The sequence below is a fragment of the Hirundo rustica genome, chromosome 21 (assembly GCF_015227805.2).
Source record: "Hirundo rustica isolate bHirRus1 chromosome 21, bHirRus1.pri.v3, whole genome shotgun sequence".
Lineage (NCBI taxonomy): Eukaryota > Metazoa > Chordata > Aves > Passeriformes > Hirundinidae > Hirundo > Hirundo rustica.
The window spans coordinates 2,991,670-2,999,087 of NC_053470.1; positions in this window are offsets into that span (position 1 = coordinate 2,991,670).

The window sequence follows — 7,418 nt, forward strand, 5'->3', positions numbered from 1 at the left end:
CTAAACCAAGACATAAAAGGTGGCTCTGCCCGCTGATTTTATTTCCTATTTCTTTTGTTGCAATGTCAAGTTCTGTCCCCAATATTGCAGTCTATGCCACCATTCCCTGCCAGGCACTTTGGAATGAAAGTACAGTGATAAAGCAGAAGGAAGGCTGTGTATTTTTTCCCCCTGGAATTGCTACAATCGCTGCTTCACCAACAAACCACCCAACAGCACCTCCAGACCCTTGGCACACGTCCTTGTATTTAAGAAGAAACAAGTGAGAGCTCTGTTTAAGCAGGAGTTATGTTGCTGGTTGGATTTATGAGACCCAGAAGAGAGGGATATGTTGAAACCTTGCATCCTTGCCTGCTATATAATGCTAATGAGCAGTGCTGAAATGAAAGGCTCTCTCCCTGTCCATGCCATCCAGCTTCTTTTTTTTTTTTTTCCCTTTGTTGATTTTGCAGTAAATTATCTCTCCCTTTTGTAGGACCAAGCTGCTGCTTGCTGGGTGGGTGCACTTGGATTTCTTGTTTGCTTTGTAGCGGGGTATAATAATGACAGATGAATTTTAAATACTGCCACAATTTACACCAGCTGAGGCTGATGAATACTTGACTGAATGATTGCTGAATTCCCGAATTGTTGAGAAGTATGTAAATTTTTGGGACAATCAGTGACAAATTCGCATTACGTAAAATGAAGGTGTACAAATTCCCTCGGAGGTACTCAGAGATATGACCCCAGTGAATGTGTATTTTTCAACAGCCTTTGGGAATTTGGGGGCAAAAGCCCAGGGAGCTCGTTGGACTCTTTCCTTTGCACTATTTGGCCTGTGTCTCAAGCTCTTCATCAGGTCACTTCACACATCTTTCTCATGACGATCCCCACCAGTCTTAGGGTGAAATTTGGATTTAAGAAGCAAACGAGGTCTCTAAATGATTGTTAGTGAGTATAATCAGTGTGCTCCTATAGGGATTCCCGTGTTACCCTAACTCATGAATCCTATGAACACAGAAAATGCATCTTTTGGGTCTCTAAAAATTCCTTGCAGTGCAGCTGCAGTGAATGGAGAGATGCTGAAGCAAGGGGCAGCTGTTTGTCTTGGGATCTGTTGTAAGTATGGTTTTGTTCTAGTATGTTTTGATCTGTGCCACAGGCAGGCTTGTAGGACACATAGAAAGGCATGTTTTGGTAGATTTTGAATCAGGGGTCTCTAATGGATGGAATTTGAAATATGATAAATATTCAGGTTCGTGTGAAATGGCTCCAGCTGCTTTGAGGGAAAAGCGCCACAGTCCAAGGGGTGGCAAACACAGTTGCCTCAGGCTTGTTCCTTGCTTAGGCCCCAACCAAATGCACTGATTTCTCTCTACCTCATTTCTTTTTCACAAAAAAAGGGAATATTATTGGTCCTTCCCCCCACAAAGTGCTACGCAAATGCAATGATCATGTGTCCCCGCTGCAGCAGCACCCGCTGCCTTTCCCTCTGTGCAGCCCCACACAACCTCCTTTTGTCCAGCACTGGGTCTGAAAATGCTCACGAGTTCGGACTGAAAGAGTTTTGTTGCTTTGAGAGGCTCCAGGGCTGTTTTGACAATTTGGCCTTGTTTGGATCTTCATCGTGGCGATGCTTCAGTTTATTTATGGAAACTTCGTCTCCCACAGATGACTGGAGAAGTTCATTGCTGTCTGATGCTGCTGCTAATTTTTAGGAGCATTTCTAATTTGATTTACAGTTGTCAGTGAAGGGCCACATTGTTCTGCACAGATTTCTGTCTGGAGCAGCCCTGAGCTTCGTTTTTGTGAGTGAGCTTGTGGAGAAGGCATTGCACGTCCCCGAAACGGCATTAGCAGCCCTTGCAGAAGGGACTGGCAGTGCTGGAGATCCGGCACTGAGGGCCGGCTCAGGTCGGGCCAGCTGTGAACATCCTTTGGAGCAGGGGGGATTTGGGAAATTTGGGAAGCAGATTCCACCAGCATCCAAACCACAAGTTCACGTCAGCCACCCTCCCTCAAGCTCCTGCAGGGATCATGTGGGCCTCAGCAAAAAATTATTGAAAAATGAGGCAGGGATTGAACTTTAAACAGGTCTTGTGTTCTCCAGCCCGTAGTCTGGAATGTTGTCATTTCTCCTGAAGCAGGATCGTTCTTGCAGCAGTAGGATAGTTCTTGCAGCAGTAGGATAGTTCTTGCAGCAGTGCCTCTTTTTAAGGGAGTTCAGCACAAATTCTAGACCCAGGAGCTTCATGCAGGTCTGGAGAAGCTTTGGGACGTGCTGATCCTTTGGTTTTGGCTGGCCAGTCGCTAAGATACAGCTTGAGAGGTGACAGTGAGCCACTGTGCTTCAGTCTCTGAAAATGTGGGCTCTTGCTCTTCACCCTCCCAGCCCAGCCTGCCCCAGAGCCCACCAGGGCACCGTGTCACCCCTGAGCACAGCTCCCGTGGCCACAGGGAAGCAGCCTGGACCCCAGGAGATGAGGTGAGCTCGTGTCCCTGCATGCTGGACAGACAATCCACGAGGACAACGCAGCGTTTGTTGGGTCACTCACAGCAATTTGGAATTTTCTCCTTCCCATCTTGCGTGGCAGGGTTGGTGCCCCAGGGGACACTTGGCGTGGGTCCAAGTACCAAACCAATGCCTGAGGAGTGTAAAGGTGTGGAATTTGCATGTTTTGTGCCGCCTGCTTTCCTCAGGGAGCTCTGGATGGAGCCTGGAGATGCATTTTGTATTCCCCCCTGCCAGCTGCGTGCTCTGGCTGTGGGCAGCATTTCCCTCAGCGTTCTTGGTACCAGTCCACGGTCACTTTTGTGCCACACGTTGTCCCCACACAGCCCCACCCAGAGCTGTGTGCAAAGGGCCCTTGGGCTCCTGTGGGCTCCTCTGCCTGCAGGAACAGCCTGTAGGGTTAATGCTTGGCTGTGATTCCCTGCAAGGTGCTTTTCACAGCCCAGGAGATGTGAGGGAGGTCTCAGGTGGGGTCACACACGCCAAAGCAAAGGCACCACCTGAGCCTGCCAGGCAGCACTTGTGAGCACAGCACTGGTCAGGGATTCCTGAGCACATCCATCCCTCAGCTGGAGCTCCCTGATGAGCAGCAGGGCATTTTGGTCCGAGCCCAGAGCTCATGGGCTCAGATATTGACCAACTCCCCACTGCCAAGGGGCCCAGGAGGCAAATCTTTACAACATGAACAGATGAGGATTCCTGGATTGTGACCAGATCCTCCCAGCCAGGCCGTGAAGCTGAGGGCAGGGTGGGCAGAGCATGGGGAATGTGAGCTGCAAAACAGTGAAACCCTTCTCTGAAGCCTCTGCTGCCACGTTATCTGCATGATTCACAGTTAACAGATGGGCTTCTGCCTGTACTGACGGGGGACCAGTTCTTCAATTGCCATCATTAAACAACAACCACGACCGTTTAAACTGCAAGGAAAACAATTTGGTGATGACCCCATTACACCAATTTTTGTTTCCTTGGTTTGTTTGTTTTAATTCCAGTCTTAGGGAAGAAAATCTCTTTCCTCAGTTCTCATTTACAGAATATGCAGCTGAGAGAGCTCTGCCCACCCACACACTTTAACATTTCAGATAGCAGCTTTTCCAAGCAGGACTGGGTGAACTCTTTCTAAACCTGCCTGGAGGAAACATGGTTGAGATCTTCACAGCAGAAAAGTGGAAAACGGTGATAGTTGCAAACACTGCCATCTCTGCTCTGCCACCCATTTCCACGGCAGTTGTGAGGAAATCCTCTGGATCCATCTGTTCTGTACAGGAGAGCACAGCACAGGGATCCTGAGCTGCTGCCACTTGTACTGAAAGAGCTGTCATAGCTCAAGCTTAAAAAAAAACCAACCTCACAAGTGATACAAAAGCCATTCAGGTGTTTCTCTGTAATCCCTCTCTTGCCGTGGCTCCCCAAGCGCTGCTCTGGTTCCCACCCCGAAGCATTTGTGCCTCAATATCTGTCATTTACTCACACAGAGCCCGTGCGCTGCCCTGTGCCACGTTATCCCGCTTTATTCTACTGCACTGAGGGAATGGGCAGAGAGTTAAATCCCTCAAACCCATTCTGAAATCCTCTCTGATCCATGGGGAGCCCAGCTGGTGCTTGGGGAGTGCTGAAGAGGAGAGCAGGCGGGATGGAGACGTGAATAACAACCGCACGGTGTCTGAGCTCCCATTTTGTTTCACGTGGGGCATCTTTATGCAACAATTTTTACCTTGTACTGCTTTCATGCGAGACTGGGGACAGGATGTCAGCCCAGACAGCCCCTCAGCCTGAGCTGTGGCAGCAATTCCTATACATTTATACTAAAGCCAGGGGATGTCTCCATTTGACGCCTTTGTTTAACAGCAGTCACAAGTTCCCTCTTCCCCAGCCTCTGGGTCAGTAGCAGAACAAGCTCACTGGGCAGTTCCACTTAATTATTGTTCATTTTTGCTGGAGAAAAGAATAAATGTGCCCGTGTGATTCTGCTTAACTGATGTGCGTTGTTATTAATAGCCGGTTTTGGTCCCCCTTCCAGCCCATGTGCCACAAAATACATTTCCCTTCTGTGTCCAGGATCAAGTTGTCTGTGAAACTGCTCCCGTGGAAACACTGGACAAAAAACTTATTGAACAACCCTTCCTTTTGAACAGAAGGCTGAGCTCTCCTTTTTATTTTTAGCCTATTAACAACAAACGTCGCTTTATTGCCTCACTTTTCAGAGCTGAAGACCCGTTTTCAATCTGGACAAAGATCTTTACCCAGAAAGATTCTCCACGTGGTTCTGCACGGCCGCTTGGTGCTTTCCCTCTGCCTCGCTGGGTTCTCCCTGCAAGCAGGATTTATCCAAGCTCCAGACTGCAAAGGGACAGGCTGTAGATGCCAGGCTCTTGCTGAGGGTGGGCTCTTGTCCCTCTTGGATTTACACAGCAGGTCCATGTCCCCAGATTAAGGGGGATTTAAACACCCTGGTGTCGTCGTTGAGAGGGTCACGACACACAAAGTGACACGGAATAAAGCTTTCAGAAGGTTCTCCTTTATTATGGCCCTGTGCTGTCATTTATACAGTTTTTACAAACCTCCAGGGCAACTTCTAATTGGTTAACAGCTTTCTTGTTAATTATTCTATTGGTTAGTAAAAGACATTTTACTTGTCCATCAGATCTATCTATTCTTGGATTGTTTACATATTTTCTTTACTGATTCTCATGGGACAGATCCCTTGTTGTTACAGGTGCATTTGTTTTTCGCCCTCAGAACAGATTGCTGTGTTAAAGGAACTTCTCTTTCTCAAAATAGCTTCTTAAGGGAATTTGCAAATTGCTCGTTAGCTGCACTTAGAAGAAATGTGGCTCCATCCACATCCTGGGCCAGGTCTGCTCTCCACACATGGCTCCCACTGGAATTATCAAGGCATTCAACCCTTCCCTGGCAATGGCTTTAGGAATTGTGAGGTTTGTGTCAGTGACTGCTCAGTGCTACTGCTGTTCTCTGCAAAGCTTTCAGAGACTCTGTTTCCACTTGTAGAAGGGAGAGGAGCTTTCTGTCTTACCCACTGATGCCAGCAAAATCCCTGTTCCTATTCCCAAGGATTTTATTCCTGTGCCACAGGGAGGACAAGGCACATTATCTGCTTCTGCATACAATTTATTATCAACATTTCTTCCTGCTTCAGCTCTGCTTCTGATGACAGGCTCAAAATAATAAAGAGCAGCAAGAGCAGGGATAATGTGCTAAACTGCTGGTGTCTTTCTTAAGATGTAACAGGAGCACGTAGAGCCTGTGTGTGATGTTCTGGGGCTCTCAGCAGAGGTCAGTCCTGCCAAGATTATCCTGGGAATAAATATGTGCATTAAAATGGGATGAGAATGTACGGGAATAGACCTCTGAGGGCCACTGCTCCAGGGTGAGGGAATCTCCACAGCCTGGAGAGCTTGGAGCAGGCTCAGAACCATCAGCAATGAGATTTTCACACCACTCTAGAAATTTCTACGTGCGGGCCCCAGCAGACTGCAGGAGTGCCCTGCCTGGTTCAATGCAAACAGCTGAATTAATCATACAGATAACTGGGAGAGTGCAGCTTCAATTCCACCGGGGATCAGTAAAGTCCAGTCACTGATGAAGAACTTTACAACACCCTGCGGTGCAATCAGCTCTGCTGATTTAAATATGAGTCCTCTGAAGGGAATTTAAATCCCTGAATCTTCCTGAACCAGCTGATCTCCTTTCAAGAAGAAGGAATATTTGTGCCACTACTTTTTCTACTCATAAAATGCCTCTTGCCCTTTCACAATTTGAGGTATTTCATTTTCAGTGCCTATAACTCCACGACGTAAAATACACAGACGCTTTGCAGCGCATGACCTGTGGTATAGAAGCTACCTTCTCCCATCAAATATTTCCTGCAGGCAGGAGAACGCTTTGTAAAAGAAAACAAGACAATCTGGGATCCTTTCCTGCTCTTTGTCCCAGGAAAGCACAAATATCAGACCACAAAAGAATAACTCTTCTCAAAGGAATCCTGTGTTAATGGAACATGGCACATCCTTCTCTGCATTCACACGTTCCTGTGTGAGGAAATCATGACTGTCGCTCCAGGAGACACATCTTATTCCTTCTGGTGGTGGGAGATTGAGGTCTTGCTCAGATCTGCTGTCATGTGAGGATTCTCTTTGCTGCCCTGCTTGTGGCTGTCACAGCACGTCAGGTTCGTTACCAGCAGAGGTAAGATTTGTTTTATGAGCCTGACAAGAGATGTTGAAGTGTCTGAGGTGCTCGGGATAATTCATCTGAGAAAAAGGGTGAGTTCCTTGCCCAGGGAACACGCTTGTGTGCTGGAAAGAGCTACAGCTGAGGGGAGTGCAGACGTACAGAAGAATTCCATCACAAATGATTGCACCGCGTCAGCTTCCCTTAATAACCTCGGCCTGACGCAGCCAGGTGAGGGATGCAGCTGGCAAGACAACACTTCCCTCAGGAGATGCTCTGTCCCTCATCTGGTTCCCTCCCCACCCCTTCATTTGCAAAATCTTTGATAATTGAATCACTGCAAAGGCAAATGATCTGTTGGTATAATTCATTTGATAATTCGGCCGAAGCCCCACATTTCTCTTTGCACAAACGAAATTAGCTCTGCTCACAGAAGAGCTACCTGCTCTCTCACACAACCCCTTTCCTAATTAAAAAGCTGATACCAGCAAAGCACAGCTTTCTTCCCAGCACAGGGAAACCAAAAAGGTTCTTTTCACTGGAGACCCTGATGTAAAGGAGAGGGAGAGATTATTTTCTGATTTATTTTTGGTCTCCCACCACTCAGCTCTGCTTCCTTTTCTTTGGTGTGCGCTTCTGAGAGAACCGAATGAAGTTTTGATAAATGCCTCTTTGGAGAAGAGGAGCAGCGTCCAGGTTTGGATGTTTTTAATTCTGGGGGAAAGGCAAAACT